The following is a 26,766-nucleotide window of genomic DNA, read 5'->3' as shown; positions in this document are numbered from 1 at the left end:
GACTTTCCTGTCTCTGCTTTGTGATATTTTATGGATAGCTGTCACCTCTGAAATTGGTGTCATAAGGACTTCTTTAAAAGCCCATCAACATCATTATCTTTCCTTTGAAAAGAATAGTAGCCACATAAGAAGGCCATAGAGGGTGGGGAGGAGCAGTCATTTAGCTTCGGCCATATAAAGTGTTGAGTTTCACACTAGGGCTCCTTAGATTCGGCTCACACGAGACTGGCCCCGAGATTGGCTCGCGGAAGTTCAAAGAGAAGAATTCTTTCTGGGGTGCCACGCTCAGCTTTGGCTCTCAGGCTCACAGGCAGGACTGTTACCACTGTACTCTTTATGGTTCCCGTCTACCATCTGGCTCTTCCTTACCTGCGTACATGTTTAATCTGTTTCATCAGAGTAGCAAAGGCAGCATACCCATTCTTAGAGTGTGCTTTAGTTGGTTGGTCAGTGAGGTATCGCAGAGCAAAGGACACTGTTTCCCCAGTCCCCACCCACCATCCCTGATCAAGGTGATGGGGTGACGGTGGTGCTGATAGGAATAAAGAATGTGACAGAATCATATTTTGAGGTGTTCTTTGCCCTCAAGGCTTTCCAGTCTATTTAGAAGGTATACCTAACCTACCACAAGCATCTGGGCAAGGTTCAAATTTCCTGGTCTGATTCTGCCTCTGACAACAAGGCTGGAACAGTGTCTCTGAGAATAGGAACCCAGAGGTTCTAATGGACAACCTGGGAGTGAGAAGCTGGAGCTGGAAGGTGGGTCCCGCTGGTTTCATGGGCATGTGACCTGTGATGCCCCATAGACTCCATGATTAGAAGGGCTTCACTTTAGGTTTAATGCTCTGCTGTCTCTGTCTTGAAAAAAACAGGGGTTTTGATTTTGCTCTGGGCCTCTGTCTTAGTCTGTTTGGGCTGGTGTAACAAAATACCATAGACTGGGTGGCTTAGAAACAACAGAAACTTATTTTTCACAGTTCTGGAGGCTGGGAAGTCTGAGACTAGGGAGCCGGCACAGTCAAGTGAGAGACCTCTTATGGTTTGCAGACTTTTTGTTGTGTCCTCACAAGGAGGGGAAACGAATTTCTCTGAGACCTCTTTTATAAGGGTACCAATCCCAGTCATGAGGGCTCTGCCCTTATGACCCAATCATTTCCCAAAGCTTCCACCTTCCGGTGCCATCACATTGGGCATTAGGGTTTCCATGTATGAATATGGAGTGGGAAAGCACATTCAGAGAATAGCAGTCCTACAAATTATGTAGCCAGTCCTGCCCATGTGTAATATGTACAGGAGGATCAGACTTATTGGGGTTCAGAGTTGGGCTTAGCTCCCTGCTAGCTGTGAGTTCATGAGCAAATCTTAACTCACATCTTTGAGTTTTGGTGTCCTAATCAGTTAAACGGACATACTTCTCCATTAAGAGAAACATTTAAATGAGAAAACAGAGTTTGAAGAATGAGCTTGGTGCCAGGCACGCAGGAGAAATCTTGTTCTCCATGCATGAAGCCATCCACCCAATCACCTATCCATCCATCTATTCAGATATCCAACAAACAGGTACCATTTTCCTATTTGTACAAGGCAGTATGCTAGGGTGCTGCTTTGGGGTGTAGAACTGAAGAAAATGTGTTCTCAAATATCTTACAGTGTAACAGTAGAGCTAAGATCCTTCCTTCCACAATGGTCTCTTCCAACAAAATTTGAATATAATATCTCTTTGGGGACTGGTTATTATTTGCCTGGAGAGAGGGAAGAGTAAGAGGGAAGTAAACTGTAAAACTTCAGGATGAGAAGCTGAAGTTTGTAACCCGGGATATCTGAGTCATTGAGAAAAGTTAGCAGAGAGCATTGACAAGTATAATCTCATTTTAACAAGTAGCCCAGGGAGGGAGAGGGTGATAACACGGATGACAGAGACAGGGAAAGAAGGCTCAGGGTGGGGTTGGGGTGTGTGTGGAAGAGTTACAGCGCCAGGAGTAAGATAAGAACAGAACTGGAGCCAATAATTGGAGAGAATACAAAATGTAACACTTCCATTGTCAAACCAAGCAGTGGGTTTTAAACAATAACAGATTTCTGGTTTTAACCACAACAGTTTTTATCAGGTTAAGCATGAAAGCGGAATAGCAATGCACATACATGGAAAGATTTACCATCTTGGTTTAATAAACGAGTTTATGTGCTGTGTTGAAACAGTGCAACTTCCTTAATCCAATATCTGATGAAAGAGCAAGGATAGAAGAATTAATTTACCACACACTAATTAAAGAGGGGTATGCACTGTATATACGGTGAAAGTCTCCGAAATGAATATTTGATAAACAATATCTGGTAAATTAAAAACCTGAAATGTTAAATTAAATGCAAATTAAAAATCTGGAATGTTAAATTAATTAAATACAGAAAACTGCATCAAATAACATTACAGGGTCTCAGTGAAATCGGGAAGAAAAAAAAGCCAAGTTACTCAGCATTACATCTTGCCGGCATGCACTCTTGACTCACCTGTTGGGAATAAATGAGGGTGACAGGAGCTTCAGCTTCATCCATGAATTTAAATGTCACAGGCACAGACGCTTCTGGAGACTTTTTACTTGTGATGCTAAGTGGGGAATAGAATGGACTTTTTTCTTTATCAGGGAAGCGATGCTAGGAGATTTATTCAAATCACTGGATCTTCTTCTAGCTTGAGGTAAGGACAGCCACTCTGTTACATAAAGGGACCCTCTAAGGCTAGCGGTTCACACTGTGTGGTGGCTGAGTTTATGTTTGATGTGCAGCAGAAGAGTGAGCTTGGAGAATCAGGCTCAGAATGTTCCTGGAAACCTGCCTCTGTCTGTGGCTTTGCTGTGGATGAAAGACCAAAATGCCCTGGTTACCTTATAGGCATGAACTCCATTGCCCTGTAAAGAAATCTAATGGGTGGGGCAAGCCATATTTCCTTGTGTTTCCTGAAGATGGGAGAGGCTTCTAAACCAGCATCTGTTGTCATCTTACTCTTGATTTGAACACAGGATCAATCCCAGTGGGTCCTTTGGTTTGAAATTTCTGCTCCTGCCACCGACTATTGAGTTATTACGGACAAGACACTAATTGTTCCTTTTCCTGTTCCCTCACCTATTGGATGAGGCTCACAACGCTGACACCATAGAAGGCTCCTGGCAGGAATTGCCAATCAATCTGAGCGCTTCATAATTTGGTTTCTAATGTCTGCAACTTAACCAGCATTCCAAAGGTGTCATAAATTGCCAAAGTAGTTTTTTAGTCTATGTCTCTGGGTATCTATGTTATGAACACTTGAGATATAGTGTCCCATTTCTGGAAAAAAAAAGGTATGGTGGATGGGAAACTTTACAGAAGAGATCATTTTTGCCTTTCTTTGGGTCATATAGTATCTTGCTCATATGTCTATTTTAGTGCTTACACTGTATTGTAATTTTTTAAAAAACTTATTAATGGTAAAAATCCATTGACAACAATACCAGTAATACAGGAAAGAATTCTCTTTAAAATATCCAAACAATGCAGATAATGATACAGGTTCCTGGACCACAACTTACTTACTTACTTACTTTTTTTTTTTAATTTTTTTTTAAATGTTTATTTGTTTTTCCAGAGAGAGAGACTGTGAGTGGGGAAGGGGCAGAGAGAGAGGGAGACACAGAATCTGAAGCAGGCTCCAGGCTCTGAGCTGCCAGCACAGAGCCCGATGCAGGGCTGGAACTCACAGGCCATCACATCATGACCTGAGCCAAAGTGGGACGCTTAACCGACTGAGCCACCCGGGTGCCCCTGGACCACAACTTTCAACCCAGGTGTTCCCCTCTGTCATTGGTTTGGTATATGTCCTTTTAGACCTTCCCTATCATGTGCTTATAAATATATAAACCTATAGAAACATGTACTTTTTTATGGTTTTTAAAATTTTAATTTCAGTATAGTTAACATACAGTGTTATATTAGTTTCAGGTGTACAATACAGTGATTCAACAATTCCATACATGGCCCAGTGCTCATCATGACAAGTGCACTCCTTAATCCCATCACCTATTCAACCCATTCCCTCCCCTTTCCTCTGGTAGCCATTAGTTGGTTTTCAGTAGTTAAGAGTCTATTTCTTGGCTTCTCTCTCTCTCTCTCTCTCTCTCTCTCTCTCTCTCTGCCAGTTTGTTTTGTTTCCTAAATCCCACATGCAAGTGAAATCATATGGTATTTGTCTTTCTCTGACTGACTTATTTCACGTAGCATAATACTCTCTAGCTTCATCCATGTTGTTGTAAATGGCAAGATTTCATTCTTATGGATAAAAACATAAAATTTTTTAAAGTTTGTTTTTATTTATTTTGAGAGGGATAGAGAGCAAGCAGGGGAGGGACAGAGAGAGAGGGAGATAGAATCCCAAGCAGGCTCCACGCCATCAGCTCAAAGCCCAATGTGGAACTTGAACTCACAAACCGTGAGATCATGGCCTACGTTGAAATCAAGAATTGGACAATTAGCTGACTGAGCTACCCAGGCAGCCCAGAGAAACATAAGGATTTTTTTTTTATATATTTGAGAGAGAGAGACAGAGCATGAGCATGAGCATGAGCATGAGCAGGGGAGGAACAGAGTGACAGGGAGACACAGAATCTGAAGCAGGCTCCGGGCTCCAAGCTGTCAGCACAGAGCAGGACACGGGGCTCCAACTCATGAGCAGTGAGATCATGACCTGAGCTGAAGTCAGACACTTAACGTACTGAGCCACCCAGGTGCCCCAGAAACATAAGATTTTTAAGAAAAAAATTATTTATGTAGTTTTGTGCCATGTCTATTGGCAACTTGCTTTTTTTTTTTTTAACCATATAATGTCTTGGAGAATCTTGTCTCATTGAATCATAAATGTAGTTCATTTTTTCTTTTTGCTGCACGGCAGTAATAACTTAATTGTAATAAGTAATATAATATAGAAATAATATATGTAATATAATTAATTATAATTAGTAATAAATTAATTATAACTTATTTAATTATTTCTATATTGGTGGCATTTACATTGTTTTCAATTTTTTGGCTAACAGAAACAAAGCTGCACTTCTTGGCCAAGTCCTTTTATCCAATGTTTCTTCAATACTCAGTTCTATTTATTTCTCTGTTTCTAGCACTTAATATAGTGCCTGGCATATATAAGTGTCTAACAAATATTTATGAATGAATGAGTTAATTAATAAGTAAATAAATTGATTCAGGAACAATTTCAATTTTTAAACATGTCTACCATAATATGATTTTGATTGATAGGAATAAAATTGAGCCAAATAATGGTATTGTGGGTATATTAAAAGACACTGAAATCAAAGAACGTTGTATTTCTGTTTCTATTTCTATTTCTAGTCTCTATTTCTGACCTTATTCTATTTGGGACTTATAAAAATAAATGACTTCTGTGAAATCATAGCAGGTGTGCTCGGGAAATTGGCAGAATATAAAATATAAACAGTTAGTGTAACTATGATTGATTCAAGATTCAAAATAGTTTTATTGGTTAAAATATTGGACAGGGGTGAAAAGTCTCCCAAGATAAAGATCTCTGGAGGGCCTACAATATCAGGTAGCTATCATGCCCCTTCAGTACACACTAAAAAGGGATCGAAAGATGTGTCCCTGCTGTCAAAAAGCTTGGAGGGAAGTTTCTGAATTTAGATACAAGTCTGAGGTAGAAGTCCATGGTAGGAAAAAAATACGTTGGGGTTTAAGTTGGTTGCTGCCTCAGTATACGCCAATAATGGAAGCAACTAAAGCCACCGTGGCCACAATAGCATTTGTAAAAACAATATGCACATAATGCAGAGTAGTAATCCCCCTGACTTCGGAGTGTGTCAAATGTGCTTTGTCCCTGGGCATCGTCTGCAACCAAGAGCTGGTACGAATGGGTGATATTCCAGGTGAAGGGCTCAGAGGAATCTCTTTGGAAAGGGAGGTCTTTTGAATTGAACCTTTTGGGAGAGAAAAGGTAGCCTATGGAAGAAAAAGCATAAGGCAATGGTTGGAGAAGGAAGAAGAGGGGGACACAAGTGGGCTCCTGCTGACCCTCTCCTCAGTAGCACGAGGATGGATGAGGAAGGAATAGGGAAAAGGTTGGACTGTCCTCACCATGGACTCTTTCCAATCTCTTTACCAATAATACCCTGTGAGCAGCGAAGGCTGTAGTGGCAGCCAGAAATCGATAAATCCAGAAAGGGGGTGACTTGATGGCAGGGTGCAAGAATCAATTGCTGGAAGCTCATTCACTCACTCATCTAGCGGTTGATGCTGGCTGTCATCTGGGAACTCAGCTGGGTCACATCGCCATGGGGCCACTCTGGATGCCTGGACTTCCATACAGCATGGTAGTGAGGTCGCAGGGGCAACTATTCTACAAGAAACAGAGGGAAGCTATATCACCACTTAAGATTAGTGTCAGAAGTTACATAGCATCACTTCCACAATAGATAAAAACCCAGATTTAAGGGAATGGAACATAAACCCCACCTCTTACTGGGAAGAGCATTAATACATGGTGATGAGCACGTGGGATGGGAGATAGTATTGCAGCCATCTTTGGAAAGCACAGTCTGCCAGAATATATCTCGCATAAGGAGACGCTGAAATTTCTATGAGAAACCTGTTTCTAAAAAGTAGAGTGACACTCTAGATCACTTTCCACAGAAAGCTCGATGTGTGAAATAGCTCATCAGAGAAGATAGTGTGGGCAATGGTTTGAGATTCAAGAGACTTGAGTTGTGTCCTGATTCTACCATTATGTTACCTTTTTGAAATTGGGCACATTCTGTGACATCTTCAGACCTCGGTTTTCTGACTTGTAAATAAGGAGATTGAATAAGATGCTTTCTAGCTATAAATCTGGAAAAAGACAAATCAAATTTAGCCCATATGTTCCAGATTGCCATCTCTTTGCATTAACCTGAGACAGTTTGTGATGTCTGGTATCAACAACATAGAGATCAAATAATGTTTGATGACAAGAGATTGGGGGCGAGTTCAGCGTCACCATGTTGCATTTGTAGCTGAGACAAATTTACTCTGAATTCACTCTGAAATTTACTCTGAAAAAGTTCCCCAAGCTTAAGGCTCAGGTTTACTGAACTTTTTTAAAAAGTTGATGAAAAGTTCCTCTAATGATGCCATGGAGATAATCTGGATATGAAAATATACTGTATTTAAATCGGTAATTTAATTTAGCTTCGGTATACAAATAACATCAGATCAGTTCTTAAACTAACTCAGTTTATGAAGTTAAATTTTAGGGATCAATCTTATATGATAAAAATTGGACCATTTGTGAGAAAAGAGGGGCATCTGAGTTAGTATTAATTATATTTATAGGTTTTTGTTGTTGTTGTTTGTTTGTTTTTAGTACTAACTTATCCCAGGCAGTAAGCAGCATGTGCCCATGTTTTAACACAAATGCATCAGGGGTTCCTGGCTGCCTCAGTTGGAGGAGCATGTGACTCTTTGAGAGTTTGACCCACAAGTTGCGTATAGAGATTGCTTAAACAAATAAATAAACTTAAAAAATTAACAGTCACATGAGATTAATATTTAAATTGAGATGAACCAGTTAATAACTACAGTTGGTTCATTCCTTCAGTTGAAGGTAAACCTAGTCACGCCTTTGGCTAAATACAAATATTTTATATGTGTATATAAGCATGTATTCATGGGTACACATCCACATCTTTGTGTACACATATATGTGTGTGATACACACAGAATTAATGACATTCTAGGGCACCTAGAATAGAAAAGTAAAGATGATGCAAAGAAGCAAAACCTCAAATGGATGCTGATATTCACTGAGGGTGCAAATTAAATGTGATTTAAACAGCAACTGCAAGAGAACCACCTGTTTGGTAAGCAATCTTGTTTAAGAAAGTAAAACATACAGGGTTGCCTGGGTGGCTCAGTGGCTTAAGCATCTGACTTCCGCTCAGGTTGTGATCTCTCAGTTTGTGAGTTTGAGCCCCGCATCAGGCTCTGTGCTGACAGCTCAGAGCTTGGAGCCTGCTTCGGATTCTGTGTCTCCCTCTCTCTCTGCTCTTCCCTGGCTTGTACTCTGTCTCTCTCTCTCTCTCAAAAATAAATAATAAAATTACAAAATAAAAAAGAAAAGAAAACATATAGAAAGATTTGTGGGATTAAAGACACAGTACCCTGCCAGAGTAAGTGCATACACATGCACATGCTCATATTCACAATTAAATGATTACCCACATTAATACTGATCCTTTGGTTTCGTTTCCTTTTCTCTTTAGTACTAACCCAACTCTATCTTGAGGTTTTTATTCATAAAGATAAAAGATCTCTGTGTTTATGGGCCACACTCCCCCCTCCGAACACAGCATCAGAGTGGTCCAGAAATAAAGTCGCAGGTCTGTATTCTATAGTAATTAAAAAAGAAACTTCCTACGTACTAGTAGCATTTCCCTGTAGGTATAGTCAATTTCCCAGAGCAATAGAAGATATAATTATACTGATGTAAATCACAGTAAGATGCCTGGGAGGGATTGGCCTTTCACCTTCTTTAATTCATTGAAAGATCTTATCTTTTTGACAGGTACTGTCAGGCAGAGCAAGGGGCTGGGAGGCAGGATATTTTTCTGGTAACTAATTTGCTTGAAGGAAAAAAAAAGTATTTATTGAAAACACTCAAAAGCAGAGAGATAATCCAGGTTTAGAGGAGAATTCTCGAAGTCTTTTCCTACCCCCACCAAAGAATAATTGTCCTTTTGTGACCTGCCCTCTAGATCTCTCCGTCTCTAGGTCTTTCTTATTCTCTTTCTTCCCCATAAGACTCTAGCTATTCCTTTGGGCCTCATGTTTCCAAAATATTTGTAAAGAAATGAGTGTATATTCACACACACACACACACACACACACACACACACACGTATTTTTCTCTCATCCTTAGAATGAATCCTTGCTGCCAGCTTTTGTGCTTTTACATTGTTTGTACAGAAAAATCAACACTGGCAGAAGCCAGCATTCTGGGAATGACTTTCTACCCCCACCGGGTCTGACTTCCTTTCACAGTTGCTTCCTGGTTTGCTGCTTTTGTTCAAGAGGCATTTCCTTCTGGACAAAACCATCTAGGGCATGACACTGGATGTCTAGGATTGCGTGAGAGTCAGAGCAGCTCCAGTGGCTGGTGGGAAATGGAGCTGAGAACCCCAGGAGCAAAAGGAGGTGTAGCACCAGCCACCCAATGGAAAATGAAAAGATGCCTGAGGTTTGGTGGTTTCTCTTACCCTCCCTTATGTCCCTTTTATTTTTGTGGCAAAACTTGAAACAAAGCTAGAGTAAAAGTGCTTTTCAGTCAGTGGGTGGGGGAGGTTCTGACTCAGGCTTTGCAAACAAGACATTGCTTGAACCCCTAGATCAACGCTGCCACAGGATTCTGGAGAAACAAAGCTTCCTGCTCCATTGCATGGCACCATTAACCTTGGGAATTCCGGTCGAGCTGGGGAGGTGGCGGCACAGGTGCAGTTCTCCTGAGGCACATGAATGGAATCGCCAGAGTTCAAAGAGGTTTTGGAACTTTAGGTCTAGGCCTTTTAGCTGCATTTAGTCTATTTGGTAACAGGTTTAGGTCTGGAATTACTAAAACAGATTCCCCAAACTCTCACTAATTTTTTTTTTTATTGTTAATTTTAAGGAATCAGATTATGTTAGTGAACAATTGGAAGCCTCCTAGTATCCGATATAGGGGATTGCCAAATAAATTATAATACTGCCATTGATGGAATAGTACGTAGCTAGTAAAAATGATGCAGAAGGTAATGGAAAAGTTTGAAGATATATTATATAAAAAAAACCTCCACAGATTATAAAACTGTGGTACAATAGTATCCCATTTGCGGGGGGCGGGAAAGGAAAAGTGTAGAAGAGAAAAAGATAGCTCCACAGAGAAAAATTGGAAGGTATATTTCAAGATGTTAAAATGCTAGCATTAGTTATCTGTGGGTGGCAAGATGGCAGGGAATTTAATTTTCTTCTTTTTGTGTACCTGAATTTTGAGATACAGAGAATGTGTGTTACTTTGGTAAAAATTATCACGATAATAATATAATTTAAGAAAAGAAACAAATTACATGGTGTTCTTTGAGCTTCCCGCTTGTGCCTGTTGCCTGGCACCAATTTAACAAGAGCAAAATGTGTGGCCTAGTTGTGGAAGGATCAAATGATAGGAAACATGCAGAAATTCCCCTACAAAGCCATAGCCTCTAGGCCTGAGTATGTTGGAACTTGGCACACATGTTCATTTGCCACATTATGGTAAATGGGTATATTGGCAGGGTATTAGCATAAGCGTGCTGGTTTGAGATTTCATAAGTCAAGGGGAAACTGACTTCATCACAGAAAGGAAATGTTTTAGTCAAATATTTTTTGCCAATAAAATCTGAGGGTGCAAAACTTCGAGCCTAGATGTTTGAGGCTGTGCTGGTCCAATTTGGTGTGTACAGATGTTTTGGGTTTGCTCATGAGCTTTGCCAACTCTTTGCCCTATGGACGTGAGGAAGGTAAATGGACAATTGGGCTTCAGATTTCATGAATGAACAGCAATGTTTTAGATAAGCCACAGAACACAAATGCAGGACTCCTTAGTGTCCCTCAGCCAAGTGATCTCGAATCTGACATCTTCTGTCTTTCCGTTATTTGCTTGAGTCAGCAGGGCTTTTGGCCTCCCTCCATGAAGAGGCAGGCTGTCATCTACTCATGGCCCACGTGGACCAGGCATTTCACATAGCTTGTCTCATCTCCACACAGACTAGGGTTATCCTTCCTTTAACAGAGGAGGAAACTGAAGCTCAGAGAACTTAAGTCATTAGGCTTGAAACTTGCTTGAGAACCCACATCTGTCTGGTTGAAAACCTGATGCTTATATAATCAATACAGTAGACTCATTATAAACCCAATCCTATGGCTTTACTTGATTATTTTCAAGTGACCTATTCAGATCCAGCTGTTAGTCTATATTATTTTCTCCTTACCTGAGCCTTATACTCTCATCCTTGTCTCCTCCTTCCGTTCATCTATTCCATTCTCTTTTTCGTATCTTTTAAGCAAAGAGACACGACATGTAAATTTAAGAAGAAGCAAAGGTGATTTCATTCATTGATCTCTACTCTGCAGCCTACTAAAGCTCTCTTTTAAAATTATGCGTCTATAGCTTTTCCCTTAAAATCCAGGCTATCATATTAGACTTTTACTTTACTAATTAAAGAAGAGCGAACATTTATTGATACTATTTATTTAAAAGAACCCTCTTTAAGGAAGATTTTAGAACATATACAAACGAATAGTATCATGAACCCTCACATACCCATCACCACTCAGCTTCAACTCAGACCACTCTTACTTCATCTCAACCCCCCACTTCCCATATTATTTTGAAGCAAATTCCAGGCATCATATCATTTACTCCACAAATGGTTAAGGATGTGTCTCTAAAAAATAAAGGCTCTTAACAAAAACACACAATACTATTATCAGAGCTTACAAATTAACAATAATTCTTTATCATCATCAAATACCTCGTCAGTATTTTAATTTGCAATTGTCTCATCATCTCATTAATTTCTTATTGTTTTTATGGCTTATTTAAATCAGTGTCCAAATGAGGCCACACATTATGATTTGTTGATATGTTTTTTAAGTATCTTTTAATCTGTAGGTCTTTCTCTTTCTCTCTCTCTCCATGTGATGTGATTTATTTGTTGAAGAAAGGAGACCAGACCAAAACAGTCTGGATTTTGTGGATTGTATCTCTGTAGCATACTTCACATATCCTGTATCTTCTGTCTATAGTTCTTATAAAGTAGTGTTTGGATTTAGAGGCTTGGTCGGATTCAGATTAGATTTTTTTTTGACAAGTTTATTTCACAGGTGGTGTTGGTTCTTTCATTAGGAGTACATATTGACTGACTCTCTCTTTTGTGAAGTTAGCGGTTGTTGACAATCTTTAATTCATTTAATTCATTAATTCATTAGTGGCTATAAAATGGTGGTACTTGGATTCTATTATTCCTTCTTCATTTATTATACTATTACTGTGGGCAGCATATATATTTATTAGTCAGAATATTTCTATAAAAAGAAACACACTCTCAGCTCCTATTTATCGAACTGCCACCATACGCTGAGTATTTTACAGATAATGTTTCCTAAGTCGAAGTGCTGATAATTCTCCCATAAAATTATTCCGGTTTTCCCATAAAATTAATTTTTAGGCATATTTCATTTGGTTGCACTGTATTTCTTCATCTTTCCATCCTTCTTTTCTCCCTTTCCCCATTCCCTTTCTTCCAGTTCTCTTTGGAGAACTTTTTTCCAGGGGGGAACTCTCCCCCCACCCCCTTTTTAATGCTTATTTATTTCTGATGGAGAGAAAGCATGAGCGGGGGAGGGGCAGAGAGAGCGGGGGAGGGGCAGAGAGAGAGGGGGACAGAGGATCTGAAGTGGGTTCTGCTCTGGCAGCAGGGAGCCCAATGTTCAAGAAGAACCATGAGATCATGACCTGAGCTGAAGTCGAACACTCAACTGACTGAGTCCCACAGGCTCTCCTCTTTTTCCCCCTTGAAATTTGTTTCTGCAAGGACATAGTCACATCAGTGGTCACTACTGGATCATGAGGAGAGTTCAAGATTCTGAATGTGCAGAAATGAAAATTTAATGTTCAAGAAAATGTAACCTTTCCCAACAGCACTTGCCACATGCAGCTGGAGATGTAACTGCTCTGATCAGGTTTTACCAGAATCTCTGATATTTGGAGGGTAAAGCTCATTCTGGAATTTATGTGTTCAATTTTACCTTTTTTGGGGGTGACTCACTATTGCTTTCAGCCCATTTATGATATTTATGAGTAGATATAAGTAAGTTGGTTGTTTTTCAGAGTTTAAATCAATATTTGTAGTTATAGTTGTCTGATATAAGATGGTCTCCAAAACCAAATCAAAGATTGCTGGGATTTCCCACAAAATTGCTCTTGGTCCACAGAGTCTGGGGGACTTTAAAAAAAAATCTGTGCAGATTGGGGGCTCAGTCCTTATTGAATAGGTGGGGCCCAGATGTGAGGAGGAAGGGACCTTTTTAGGAAAATGAACTTTTAAAGAAAGCCAGGGCACCTCAAAGGCTGGGTTGAGTTAAAGCACTTCACCCAGAGTCCTGATCAGTCCAGGCTGGGGGAACCAGTCTCCTTGAGGTGAGCATAAAGCAGAAACTTGAGTGAAAGGACACAGAAGTAAGGGCATCATGCAGACTTGGTTCAAGCGCTGGGACAGATACTTCCTAAGAGGGACTATAGACCGGAAGACTCTCAGCCTCAGCTTCTTCATTTGTTAAGTGGTGATAAATATGCCCTCACCACCTCTCCAGGGTTGTTATGTAAATCAGATAAGATAATGCTACTGTTTTGAAAGTTTTATAGCCTTGTTTAAATGAAAATATTTCAATGAATATTTATTTCTTTTAATAGTGAAAAATAGCAAAATTAGGAAAAGATTAAAATATATATATATATCTGGTTTCCTTAACACCTTTTTATTGTTGTGTATTATTTCTGGTCATTATTCACATGCCAAAGTTTTACAGACTTGACGTCCTGCTAGAATACCATTGGATATTTTGCATTTGTAGTTAACATTTTATTGTTAATATGACTCAGTTGCTGCATTATCCTTATAATTATTGTTTCTTTGTTATAACCACAGTTGAACATTTAAATGATTTCACTTTTACACAGGAAACCGCCACGAACATCTTTGTACATGAATTATTTCCTTAGAATAAATTCCCAGGGGTGTGATGACTGGGTGAAAATATATGGGCATTTTTATGGCTCTTAATAGATTTTGCCATATTGCTTTCCAAAGGCTAGTAACAATGAACCTGACACCAGCAATGAATGTGTGTCATTTACAGTGATTATTTCAAATCAATTATTCACCAGCCATATGTGAAGGCATGTCCCAGGATCCCTGTCTGCCAGGACCTTCCATTTCTGACTCATTCATTCATAAGAAATAAGTAGATGAAACAAGGAGACTGTGTATGCTGAATAAATGAAGAGTTCTTTTAGTTAAGATTCTAGAAAAGCCAGAGGGTTGTTCAATGTGATACTTGCTTGCCTGTTTGATTTTACAGATTTGGTGATATTTTCTGCAATTTTCCTGGAACCTACAGAGAACCAATACATGCCACTATCTAGAATCTTTTATACAAGCATATATAGAAGTAGGAGTTCTCATACTAGTTTTCAAGAATTTATCTTTTTTTTTTTTTTTGATCAGTCAAGATCTTTTTTGTTTTGCTTTGTTTTGTTTGGGGGCTGTGGTTAGGTAGGTCATGATTCAAAAGCACAACTGAACCCAGAGTAGATATTAATATGCATAGTTTCAAACTATGGAATTATAATAACATCCACCATTTGTGAATACAGATCCTTTAACTTTCAAAGCTTTTTCCTGTGTGTGTGTGTCTGTGTGTGTGTGTGTGCGCGCGCGTGTGTATATTTTATTTGATCCTTGCAACCACTGCATGGGGTAGGCCGTGGTGGCGTTATCATCTCAGAGTGACTGAGATGGGGAGACTGAGGTATAGGAGCCTTGTCTAAGATCGCACCACATCTCAGCTGCCACAGCGCCTGACTCCCAGCTCCTGGCCCTTTTCACCCAAATGTACGCTTTACAATAGTCTTTCGTATCAGTACAGTGCTGCTCAATTAGCATTTTAAAAATATATGGTCATATAGAATTAGCTTGTGGCTTGTTCTCTACAGCATTTGTGGGGAGAAGGAAGTTTCTTAGTTAATGTTAGCAATAGTTAATATGATTAACTTACATTCTCAGTTAATGACAGCAATACCTGTCACATGCTGAGTGGCTAGTGTGTGTCAGGCCCTTCTTACCGGTTTAATCCCTGTCACAGCTCTGTGAAAGAGCAGGTGTTATCACTCACGGTGTTACAGGAGAGGACACTGCAGTTTGGAGAAGTAAAGGAATTCTCCACTTTCATAGAGCTAGGAGGTGACAGAGTTGGGACTTGAACCCAAATCCATCTCAATTCGAATCGAATGATTTTTCATCTGTACCGCACAGCTTTGCTCAAGGGCCACTTTTCAAATAGTGAACATAATATAAATTAATTCTTTATTACAAAAGAATTATATGTTCACCAAACAGCACTTGGAAATATAGAACTTATATTTAAACAATGTCAGGCTGTGGTTTTTCATGCAGAGCACCTGATGTAAGATGTTACAAAGACTGGTATTTAATTAGCTGTCATCTCAGAGACAGAAGCATGGAGTTTAAGTGTCCAGTGAGCCATTTTTTGGCCGCCTCAAAGTCTACGTTTCTGTGAAGCTTAAAGGTTTAACTCGTTGAATCCCACCTACCTAGTTTATGTACTCTCTAGTTTCCGGTCTTGTACTTACTTTATTTGCTCACTTGGGAAGAAAGCAAACACAACAAAAAGAAATCAAGCTCTGACTTGGTACAGTAGTTAATAGAGCATCTTAAATCAACACAGCCAGGGGAACTTGTACTGATTCAAGTAATTACTTTTGTCTCTAGCATTTCACATTGTCTCTGCTACCAAAACTTCCTGATACGTAGACATGGGACAATGGGAAGCCCAGCTGTTTATTGGCACGGCACTCATCTTCGGCTTATGAAAAGAAGATGCAATTCCCGGTCTTGTCTCCTAGACCTCCAGTGTCACACCCTTTCCTTTGACTACAGTAAAGTGGTAGCAGAAAGCATTCCTCGAGACACAATAGAGCACCTTAGCAGCCACTCCAGAGTTGGAATTGGTATTAGGTTACCATTCTGCATTTTTTTTTCATACCATACCCGTTTACAGGAAAGTTGGAAGGAGGTCAGGGAAAGTGCGTAATTGTTATCAGCTTTGCTGAGGCCACACCTGAATGAAAAGTTTGGGGCTGAAACAAGATCGAACTTGAGTGTTATTTGGGACTTAAAACAGCAAACATCACTGTAGAAGTGAAACAGCCTCATGGAATTGTTTTAAAGGGGACTAAAGCCCCATTGGAGCAAATTAACTTCAATTTGACGGATGTTTCTTGTGGGCCTGTTGCGTGCACCTATTTGTGCTGTACAGCCCAGGGTGTGCCTGTAGAGCCCAGACTGGCCAAGCTGGGCATCCCAGCAGTTAGCAGCTCAGGCCCTGGCTGCACGCACTCTCGCAGAATATTACTTGTTATCACGGTGATTCGGATCTAAAACAGATCTGCTCCTGTTCTCAGAAACAAATTCCATCCAGCAAAAGCTTGATAGAGCATAATTAACCTATATCCTGTTCTGTCCCCTGACCCTGGTGATATACAGATCTTTAACATTTTGCTCATATTCTAGCTGCTGGCATGCTGACTCCTTTAATGAAATTCATATCTGGTCTTTGGAGCTGTCATTAGATGAAAATTATTACTGAGCCTGCAAGCAACTCTCAGATGATTTTGAGAACCTCCAGAATTAATTATGTTTAGAGACACTGCAAGCTACATTGGGTCAATCTGTTTCTTCTCATTTCAATTAAATTGAATTTACCAAACATTCATTGCATTCCTACTGTGTGCCAAGCACTGTGGTTACAAAAATGGATGGGATGCGGTTTGTGCCTGAAGGAGTTCTTCGTCATTGAGCAAGTTTTGGAGTCTTTCTCCCTTGCTGCCATTACAGCCGTATTCCATTCTCCCTGCCCCCGGTCTTTGGGTGTGTGTGTGGGTGCTGTTTCTGTTCTTTACACCACATGTGGGTGGTTTCCCCCCTTCTGCTGTGGATAAAACTCTCCCCAGTCCCATTCCTAACTCTGCGGTAGTCTTCCTAGTTCTAGGGAATAGCAGCATTGGGAGGGTGGGCCTGTGCCTCTGGATTTGAAAATGAGGCCAGTTGTCATTATCAGACAAGTGGAGCCAAATGCTTGGCGAAACATGGGTTTGTCAGGGGGGGGAAATAGTTATGCTGTGTTTTTTGAGTTATGGGAAAAAAAAGTGGTTGTGATTTGAATTCCCCTAAAGCATTTGCAGGGAAGGAAGAAAATATGCAGAAGACTCCAGTCTTTTCATTTCTGTCTCCATTTAAAAGATTCCCCAAGTCATCACAGACCATTGGCTGGCCTGGCTAAGGATGGCTGTTTAGAAGTTTTAATTGAAAAGTTGGCTTGGATTTTTCAGTTTGGACCTACAGATGAGAATCTACATTTTGAGGCACAATTCAAAATGAGCAATTTGCCTTGAAAACAGGCATATTTTCCAGCTTCCTATGACTAATGGCACATGAAGGGAGTTTAGTAATCACATAATTAGTTTGCCATTACTAAGAAATCATTTTCAGAGACCAGGAGATGTGGTTTGCAATAACTTCAGTGGTTCTGCACCAACGACGTAGACTTTGGAGGCCTGCATTTGAAGAGAAAGGCCCAATTTTCAATGATAGAGCTCTGGGGAATTCTTCTAATTGGGGGATAAAGCTTGGTTTAACTCATTTTCTTTTTATTTTGTTTAGATTCCAACCCTTGCACCAGGTTTGGGGAAAAAACTTCTTAAAGTGTTTGTAAACTTTACAAATGTCAGGCCCTACTCAAGTTCATATATGTACATTGATTCCATGCTGAGTTTGAGAATTCGATGGATCATATATCTTTTGTAAAATTATTGCACCATGTAATATTATAAACCATGCTTCCAAAAAGATGGAGCTCTTTTTTCAATTTTTATTTTTAAAACCGGCTAAAGGGAAGCAAAGTGTGAGCTGTATTTGTACGTTTGAAAATAATTCCTGGTATTTTTGAAATTTTATTCAGAGAAACTCAAGTGATCCTATATGACAAGTACATTGAAGAGGAATTTATTAAAATTTAGGGTTAACCTTTAGAAGATTAGCTACACATTAATAATTATTGGAGCTCAGTGATGGATATTTGGGGGTTTCTATTTTCTCTAAATTTTGTATGTTTGAAATCTTTTATAATAAAAAATGTAAAATTTCAAAGAAAGAAGAGTGATAAAGATATAAAAGGAAATGAGACAGAAAGAGAGAGGAAGATGAGGAAGAGGAGGAGAAAGGAGGAGGAAAAGAGGTGAGTTAACCTTTTGCAATCACGTGGGAAAAATACCACATCTCTGGAGCCACTGGTTGAATCAGCGAAAAACAATAATAGTTACTAATAACGGTCTCTGACAGCATACTTAACATGTACTGGGACCGAATGAACATTACCTTATTTAGCCTTCACAACACTCTTTGATGTAAGCAGCACATCAAGGTCTGCATTTTTAAACTTGTAAGCCCCGAGGTTCAGAGGGTTTACGTGAATTGCCCAGGGTCACACATCAATAAATGGCAGATTATCTGCAACCAGAGCCCAGGTCCCAAGCAAGGGGCTATTTTACAATGGCCTCCTGCAGGGTGAAGGAGTTTAGGTGAGAAGCACTCCTCATTTAGAGTCATGAAGGTACATTTCCGTAAAGATATCCACCAAAGTGCAGTGGAAACACTGTTGAACTGGACCTTCTTCACCTCGAATCCTACACCTGTAGCTTAAGGCTGCGTGACCTCAGGCAAAATGGAGCACTCCTGGGCCCTAGTTCCTTCATCTGTAAAACAGCACACAGTAGGTACAGAGGCACAGAGTAGGCACTCGGTGTAGAGCACACGTATCATTTTCTTTTCATGCCCTGGCTCCGTTCCAGTGGGTGTCCACAATGTAGCAGCTTTTCATGGTAGAAGAGACCATAATGAGTGAACTTTAGAATAGTTTTTGACCATGAGAAGAGGCTTAAAAATGGACCTTGCCTTATATTAATAGAATATGGAGTCTAGGTCTACGTGAAATGTACTTCATCAGCCACACAGCGGTATTTTTAAATTTTTTTTTTTTTTAACGTTTATTTATTTTTGAGACAGAGAGAGACAGAGCATGAACGGGGGAGGGTCAGAGAGAGAGGGAGACACAGAATCTGAAACAGGCTCCAGGCCCTGAGCTGTCAGCACAAAGCCTGATGCGGGGCTCGAACTCACAGACTGTGAGATCATGACCTGAGCCGAAGTCGGATGCTTAACCGACTGAGCCACCCAGGCGCCCCACAGCGGTATTTTTATAATTGCTTGTGAGACAATGGTGAATCATCTTATTGCTGCTGAATCATCTCTCCACTACTGGGAGAAAGATGAGCAAGGGCTCATCAGGGCTGACCTGAGCATTCCTCGGAAGTCTGGCAGTTCTTTGGATGGGTTTGATTATTTTCTTATTCTTCCTATGAGCCCCAGATAATTTGGGGGGACATAGTGAGTGGCATGGTCACAGTTACCTACTCAGTGGCTAAATGTGCTTATACTTACTGTTCCAATGAATAAAAACCACCCAAATTGGTTAATTCAGTAAAAAATTAGATTAGCCACAGAAGTTGTTTGAAATAACTAATTTAATCAAAACAATAACTTAATAACCCCTACAGACCAGGCTAAAGAAAGTCAAATTAACTTAGTATTCTTAAATGTGTCATGCCACATGCTGAATTGATAAGAACGTGAAAAAGAAGAACGTGTGAAAGACAGAGGATGAAAGTTTCTTAGTGTACCGTGCTTATATCTACAACATCAGGAACCTCTCTTGACTTTTCTTCCTTCACCACGATCCCCAGCCAGGACTGTGTTACTTAGATATGAGCTCTTAACTATCGGCATTTAAAGGGTTTTCTTCGAATCTCCTTTGAGGACTAGAACAAACATTTTCAGACACTTTGTTGGACAGGCTTTCTTCCCATATAAAGAAAGCAATACATAATTATTTCCAAGTGCTGCAGTTCACTTCAACTCCAAAATTTGGCTTGCCATGATGTGGACATGGCTTGTGGTAATAGGTCAAGTACTTAATTAAATTTGGGACATCCTAGGTAAAGAAGCTGGTGAAAGAATTTTTTCCTGTTTAAAACAGACATTTTTTTTTTTCCTTGTAGGAAGCCTTTCATATTCTAAGTCCTTTATATTATAAAACAGCTTCTTATTTACAGCTTCACTATTAGACATTGACAGGGTAGGAAAGAAGACAGAATAAAACATTATCAAGTAAAAGCAAATGGTGCCTCTTAAATATTATTTGGTAATTTTGAAAGTTTAATCTCTCTGAAGAGGGAGGCTTTTAGCTACTTTGCAGAAACCACTCTTGTTTATAAATTAACTACCTAACTTACTTCGTCTTTGCAGCATGATTTAGTAGTTCCTTGCTTGATCGAATTCCCCTAAACATCACTGGAAGTTATGTCTCAGTAACTAGTTTAGAACTAGGCCCAAAGCAGATTTTTGAGTGGGAAAATTCTAGATAATGTGTGAAATTTTGGTGTCTGTGTGTCAGGTTGGGGAGGGGGACATGGAACCTCCTAGCTTCAGATAGTAATACACATTTTATTTCGGTCCTACATTTGGTGAGACTGCTACAGAATACAAGGGGGTTCCTTGTGGAGGCCACACGTGGTCATATGGAGAAGTGAGACTTTGACATGTGTGAAATCCCGAGAATTATCCTGAAAATCTGTTTTCAGAAAAAACAACCCTTATTCAATTGCCGTTCCCATACAGGTGGTCTCCCAGACAGCTTTTTCTGTGTGAACAAATGAACAAGTGGAGGAATCTGACTGTTCCATTAGTGAATAAGCTGCTTTTGCAGAAAAATGCAAACTGGATTAAGGCTGGATTTTCTAAGAAAGAGGATAGGATCTAAGATTTGGAGATTGGTATTTGGTTTTGACGTACACAATACCCTTTTAGCGATTGGTTCAGTAGTTGGCTGTAGATCTGGAAAGGAAGTGTAGGCAGCTCTCATCTACTTGAGAGGAAGACCTGAAACTAGCCCCTTGGGAGCCTGGATGCGCTTGAAGGTTAAGGGTTGGGCGGGGCTAGCCCAGGGCAAAATTGTGAAGAAGGGAAATCTTGATTTTTCAGGTGCATTCGCACTCCCAACCCAAGCATCCAGTAACTTCCAAAGCGGGTGCCAACACTGTCATTTCCTCCCTAAGCCTAGATCGCTTGGTTGGGATCCAGATTTCAAAAGAAGCAAGAAAATAATAAAACAAAAACAGAAGCCAACAATTTATGTATTTGCGATTACAAAATAGTGGATACTAATTGCATAAAACCTGGAATATTCAATAAAGAATAAAGACAATGATTACTCTCCACCCATTACTCAGAGATGATCACATTAGCTTTTCTGATTATTCTATTTCTATTATATGTCACGTACATTTTTAGTAGGAGTGAGGGTATCACAGTTGGCCCTTAAGATTATTTTTTACCCTCTTCCCAATAAGATTTATTTATTCTGAATCTCTCTTTTTAAAAAAGTGTATTTACTTATTTTGAGAGAAAGAGAGAACACGTGATTGGGGGAGTGGAAGTGAGAGAAAAAGAGAGAGAGAATCCTAAGCAGGTTCTGTGCTGTCAGCATGGATCCTGACGCAGGACTCAGTCCCATGAATGAGATCATGACCTGAGCCGAAATTGAGTCTGAACTTAATTAACTGAGCCACCCAGGCGCCTGTGTATCTCCTTCTTTTAAGATCCTGTTGAGTGCTAGAGGTACAGTCAGTTCTGTTCTAATGTGATATATGCACTTCTGAGAATATACATGTTCAGCACAACTGTACAATAAAAACCGTAGTCCTTATGAGAAAATGAGATTAAAGGGAAAACACTCAAAAACATTGTCAGTGACACATAAGAAGACAGAATCCCAATAAAGTGGTAGCACAGTTGTACCCATGTCAAACAGTGATGAAATGTATAAACACTAAAATACATAGGGCACTATATCTGGAAAAAAGAGCTGATGTTTACTTGGAGAAGTATGCATTGGGAGGGTTGGCTCTTGTGAGTTATTATGAAATGCTACAAGAAAGGTTAACTAAAATGTTTTTGGTAACTTAGCTTAGGGAAAACTTGATCCAGTTTAGGTTCATTTGTCAGCACCTGGTTTAAACTGACGTAAGGCTCTTTGTTTTGCACAGTGTGAATATTTATACACTTTGCTGCAAAAATATTTTTGTATTTGACAGTTAGATGGTATCTCAGACCCTCCTGGAGGTTTAAATAATATACGGCATAAGCAATCTTCTAATATCCCCCAAATTCTGAATTCTGAAACACATATAGCCCCAAGAGTTTTGAAGGGGCCAAAAATGTGTAACTCATTTTAGATAACAACACATTTCCATTGTGACGGGGACCTTCACGGCTGTAACATTTAGGGTCAGCCATCTTGGGAAGGCTGTTGTAGAGAACGGTGTGACTGACCATTCTTCCCTTGTTGAAGCTGTCTTATTTGTCTCCGGGAGCTATATTCTAGTCTTACTTTCTCTACTCCAGCTGCTCTTTCTTAGATTTTATTGTGTTTCTTTCCCTCCGCCCATCAGTAACATCAGTGTTTTTTTTTTTTTAAAAGATTTTATTTTTAAGTAATCTCCACACACAAATGTGGGGCTCAACCTCACAACCTTAAGATCAAGAGTTGTATGTTCTGCCAACTGAGTCAGCCAGGTGTCCCAAAATTAGCATTTCTAAAGGTGTGGTCTGAGGCCTGTCTGCATCAGAGACATCCAGCAAAATGCAAACTTTCAGGCCTCAGGGCAGACTTTCTAAATTTGAAACTCATAGAGTGGAGCCCCGTATTTTTAACAATTTGCCCCATGATTCAGAAACGTAAATAATCGTATACCTCAATATCCTTCCCTGTATTCACTTCTTAGTCTTACTTTGGTCTCACTCGATCAATGGCCACGTGCATGCCGACCACTTTATTGTTTATGGCACGTCAGCATACAGTATCTTTATCTTTACTCCTGGGCTTCAGATTCCTATGAGCAGCTGCTAATGTGGATGTCCCAGGGGCATTGCAAAGTTAGCTTATTCAAACTGGACTCCTCTTCTTTTTACATTTCAGTGAATGGAGCCACAACCATCCCATTTTCTCCAGCCAAAACTCTCAGCTCCTCTCAGCTCTCCACTTCCATACCCTTCTTCCACTTTCAAAACATATCTCCAAGTTTTCCACTTTTCTCCTTCCCCTAACCTAGGCCACCACAATCTCTTGCCTCGACTACTGCAGCAGCACAAGCTTCCCCTTCCAGACTGTTCTTGTCCAATCCATTCTCCATAATGGAGCTGGACTGATCTTGTTAAAATGTAAGTTAGAGCATATTAGTCCCCAGCTTAAAAACATTTAAGAGAATAAAAGGTCCTACCTATTGTTACTTGGAAGAGCCCAAACTCCTTATCAAGACCAGCAAGGCCCTGGTTAGTCCTCCAGCCTCAGCTCTATGGCCCCTGTCCCCTGTGACACCCTGCCACCACTCTCCTCCCCGGGCCCCCCACTGCATTTAGGTCTCCCTGCCATGTGCTCCTGTGGCACCTCATGCTTCCCTCTCAGAACACTCATTGAACTGTATGCAATTACTTGCTTAATTATCCGTTTCCTCCATCATCAGACTCTAAGCTCCATGATAGCAGGACCCTGTCTTTCTTATTACGGAGTATTCCAATGGAAAGCACTCAATTAATATCTGATGAACAAATGAATAAATGAATTATTTTGGCATGTGTGGATGTGAGGGCAGGGGTGGGGCCTTTTATGCTTCTTAAGCAATATAAGTGAGGATGGATGGCCAATTCAATTTAGTTCAAGACAACTCAATTTAACAAACAGTTATTATTGAGTATTTATTATGCTCTATTGGGCCTGTCACAAAGTTGGAGAAGACAAGGCCTCTGCCCTCAAAGACCACTGCCCTAACCTAACTTGTCACTTGCTGGCATCCTGCTGTTATGGACAGATGGCTCAGAATCACAATGCCACTGATGCCCTGACTTCAGGAACTGCCCACGCCTCTAACCCCCACTCGGTGTCCTGCTTGTTTCCACTTCAGGTGTTTGGCCAAACTAAGCCTGAATTTGCTACATTCATTAGCATGAGCAAAGAATTGTTTAATGACTAAATTTTCCTAAGGACATTCCGACTAACTCCCCACTGCTATGTGCCCTTGACCATTGGGCGACAAGCAATTTCCATACAAGATTACATTTATAGAGGAAGTTACAGCAGAAGCAGGAGTGAGGCAGAACTCTCAATTCCAGCTTTTAGTAGTTTGTTGACCGTGGGCCAGTCTTGATTTTCTCACGTATAAATAAAGAAAACAATAGCCAACTCATAGATTTTTGTGACTTTTAATGCTGTTAACCAAAAATAATAATGGCAAAGATTTCTAGAGTGCTTATTACATGCTGGGCCTTGCCCCCAGGTTAGCACCAGAGTCCATGTCTGCCGTCACTGTGCTATTTCCTTGGGGGTAAGCTTAATCGAAGATGTGGATAACCTTCTACTCTGGTATTGGGGAAAATCAGCAAAACCTTTCTTTCTTTTTTATTTTTAAGTTTATTTATTTATTTTGAGAGAGACAGAGACAGCACAAGTAGGGGAAGGGCAGAGGGAGAAGGAGAGAGAGAGAGAGAGAGAGAGAGAGAGAGAGAATCCCAGGCAGGCTCCATGCTACCAGCGCAGAGCCTGGCACAGTGCTCAAATTCACCAAACCAAGAGATCACGACCTGAGCCAAAACCCAGAGTCAGATGCTCAACCCACTGAGCCACCCAGGCCCCCCAACAAAACATTTCTGAAGGGATTTATTTTATTTTACGTGAATTCTCTTATTTTCCAGGGCCCAGAGAAAATGTGCTGTTAAGTTTTTTACAGAACAAATGGGTACTATTAAAAATAACATGCCACCGTTCATGTTATCTTCAGGGGCGCCTGGGTGGCTCAGGTCATGATCTCACAGTTAGTGAGTTCGAGCCCCGCGTCAGGCTCTGTGCTGACAGCTTGGAGCCTGGAGTCTGCTTTGGATTCTGTGTCTCCCTCTCTCTCTGCCCCTCCCCTGCTCATGCTGTGTCTCTCTCTGTCTCAAAAATAAATAAAAACATTAAAAAAAAAAAAAGTAAATAACATGCCAGTGTTCATGTTATCTTTTACTTGGCTTTTCCTTCTTATGTTACTGATGTATTATCTGTTAGGTGTAGTTGGATTCCACGTGGCCTGGTCTTACATACGTTCAGCCCTTTGGAAGTTACTTTGGAGTAACTGAGCATACTGAGGAGGGGAGGGGGAGAGAAGGTACATCTTTTAGTCACTTGTTGAAGTAAGTTTAGCAGTCAAGTTAATTCTTGAGTCTAACGGCTGTCTTCAAGCCAGATTTTTGCTTTATTTGATATATTATTATCTTGATTATACGGTATAACTGAAGTAATTTTACATCACAGGAAGAGTTTTTGTTTAAGTGCTTGAAGGTATACAGTGACTTTAGAGCAACATTCCAGCTCACAGTACGGTCAAAAGGGAATTATACCAGTGTTTTAAAAAATATTTTATTTTTTGTTTTTAATTTGTTTTTCCCAGAGGAATTCTATCAAACATTTATTTTTATTTTTTAAATATAATTTGTTGTCAAATTGGCTAACATACAGTGTATATACAGTGTGCTCTTGGTTTTGGGGGTAGATTCCCGTGATTCATCGTTTACATATAAGACACAGTGCTCATCCCAAGTGCCCTCCTCAATGCCCAGCACCATTTTTCCCCTCTCCCCCGCCCCCCCTTCAGCCCTCTGTTTGTTCTCTGTATTTAAGAGTCTCTTATGGTTTGCCTCCCTCCCTCTCTGTTTGTAACTATATTTTTCCACTTCTCCTCCCCCATGGTCTTCTGTTCAGTTTCTCTTGATCCACATACTCACAAGTATCTACTAGACACTAATGATTTCTAGATTATAAGAATTTGGGGACACAGAAGCCATATTAGTGACTGAATGTGGCTAACATCCATTATCCTAAAATATTCCTACAGTCTTACTTCTATAGGTTTTGAGCTTTTTTGGGGCATAATATAGGGCTCTACTGTGATGAGACACATCTAAAGGAGATAAATAGTTGGGTCGAAAGCCCAGTCCATGGCACGTAATTGACTTCACTGGAGTTCATGTAACCAAATTTCCTTGGTCACATGTAGCTCAGAATAACTGAGGCCAGCTACCTCCATATTCATATCGTGTTTTCTCTAAGAAAGATTCAGGATAGTGGCAGGAATATAAATAAATATGCTGCAACTTCATAAATCTATGTATGTGTATATATTTGTGTTCATTCAAGTTTGGATTAAAGTAGAAATTATTGCAGTAAATAAGTCCATCAGCAAAGGGTACCTTTCATCAAGTAGCTGCAGCATTTAAAGAAGTTAAATATATTTAGGCTTCTATCCATTTGAAGGCAGATTCTGAAGTACTGACACGAGGCCCTAAAAATAAATGTGAAAAGACATATGTACTAAGTAAATAAGATTGCAAATTTAGTGAGATTTAACATAAGCATTTACAGAAACTGATGTGGAAGGAGCAGAGGCAATCTATAACTCAGAATATGGAGGGAAATGTCTCTTAAGTGGTGTTATGGGCTGAACTGTGTTTCTCCAAAATTCACATGTTGAAGCCCTAATCCCCAGAATGTGATTATATTTGAAGAGGTAAATTTCAAAAAGATAATTAAGTTAAAATGAGGTCATTAGGGGGGCCTTAATCCAACATGACTGATGTTCTTATAAAAACAGGAGATTATGATACATACATGTACAAAGAAAAGACCCAGGGGAAGACAAAGAGAGAAGACCATCTATGA

General features: G+C 40.0%; 1 long non-coding RNA gene across 2 annotated transcripts; it reads right to left on the bottom strand.

Annotated features, from left to right (window-relative positions):
- Positions 1-2,770: 2,770 nt before the first annotated feature.
- Positions 2,771-26,368, bottom strand: LOC122229817. Of its 2 annotated transcripts, none has more exons than XR_006207144.1 (5): positions 26,298-26,368; positions 11,034-11,098; positions 6,791-6,885; positions 6,278-6,397; positions 2,771-2,850 (listed from the first exon to the last, which is right to left on the bottom strand). It is a non-coding gene; the product is annotated as an uncharacterized LOC122229817 (long non-coding RNA). The 2 variants fall into 2 exon arrangements; XR_006207143.1 differs by lacking the exon at positions 2,771-2,850 and adding an exon at positions 5,700-6,000.
- Between the last annotated feature and the right edge of the window lie 398 nt (positions 26,369-26,766).

The sequence above is a fragment of the Panthera leo genome, chromosome C2 (genome assembly GCF_018350215.1).
Source record: "Panthera leo isolate Ple1 chromosome C2, P.leo_Ple1_pat1.1, whole genome shotgun sequence".
NCBI lineage: Eukaryota > Metazoa > Chordata > Mammalia > Carnivora > Felidae > Panthera > Panthera leo.
The sequence above is the reverse complement of the archived record's forward strand: the minus strand, read 5'-3'. Positions and strand labels throughout refer to the sequence as shown.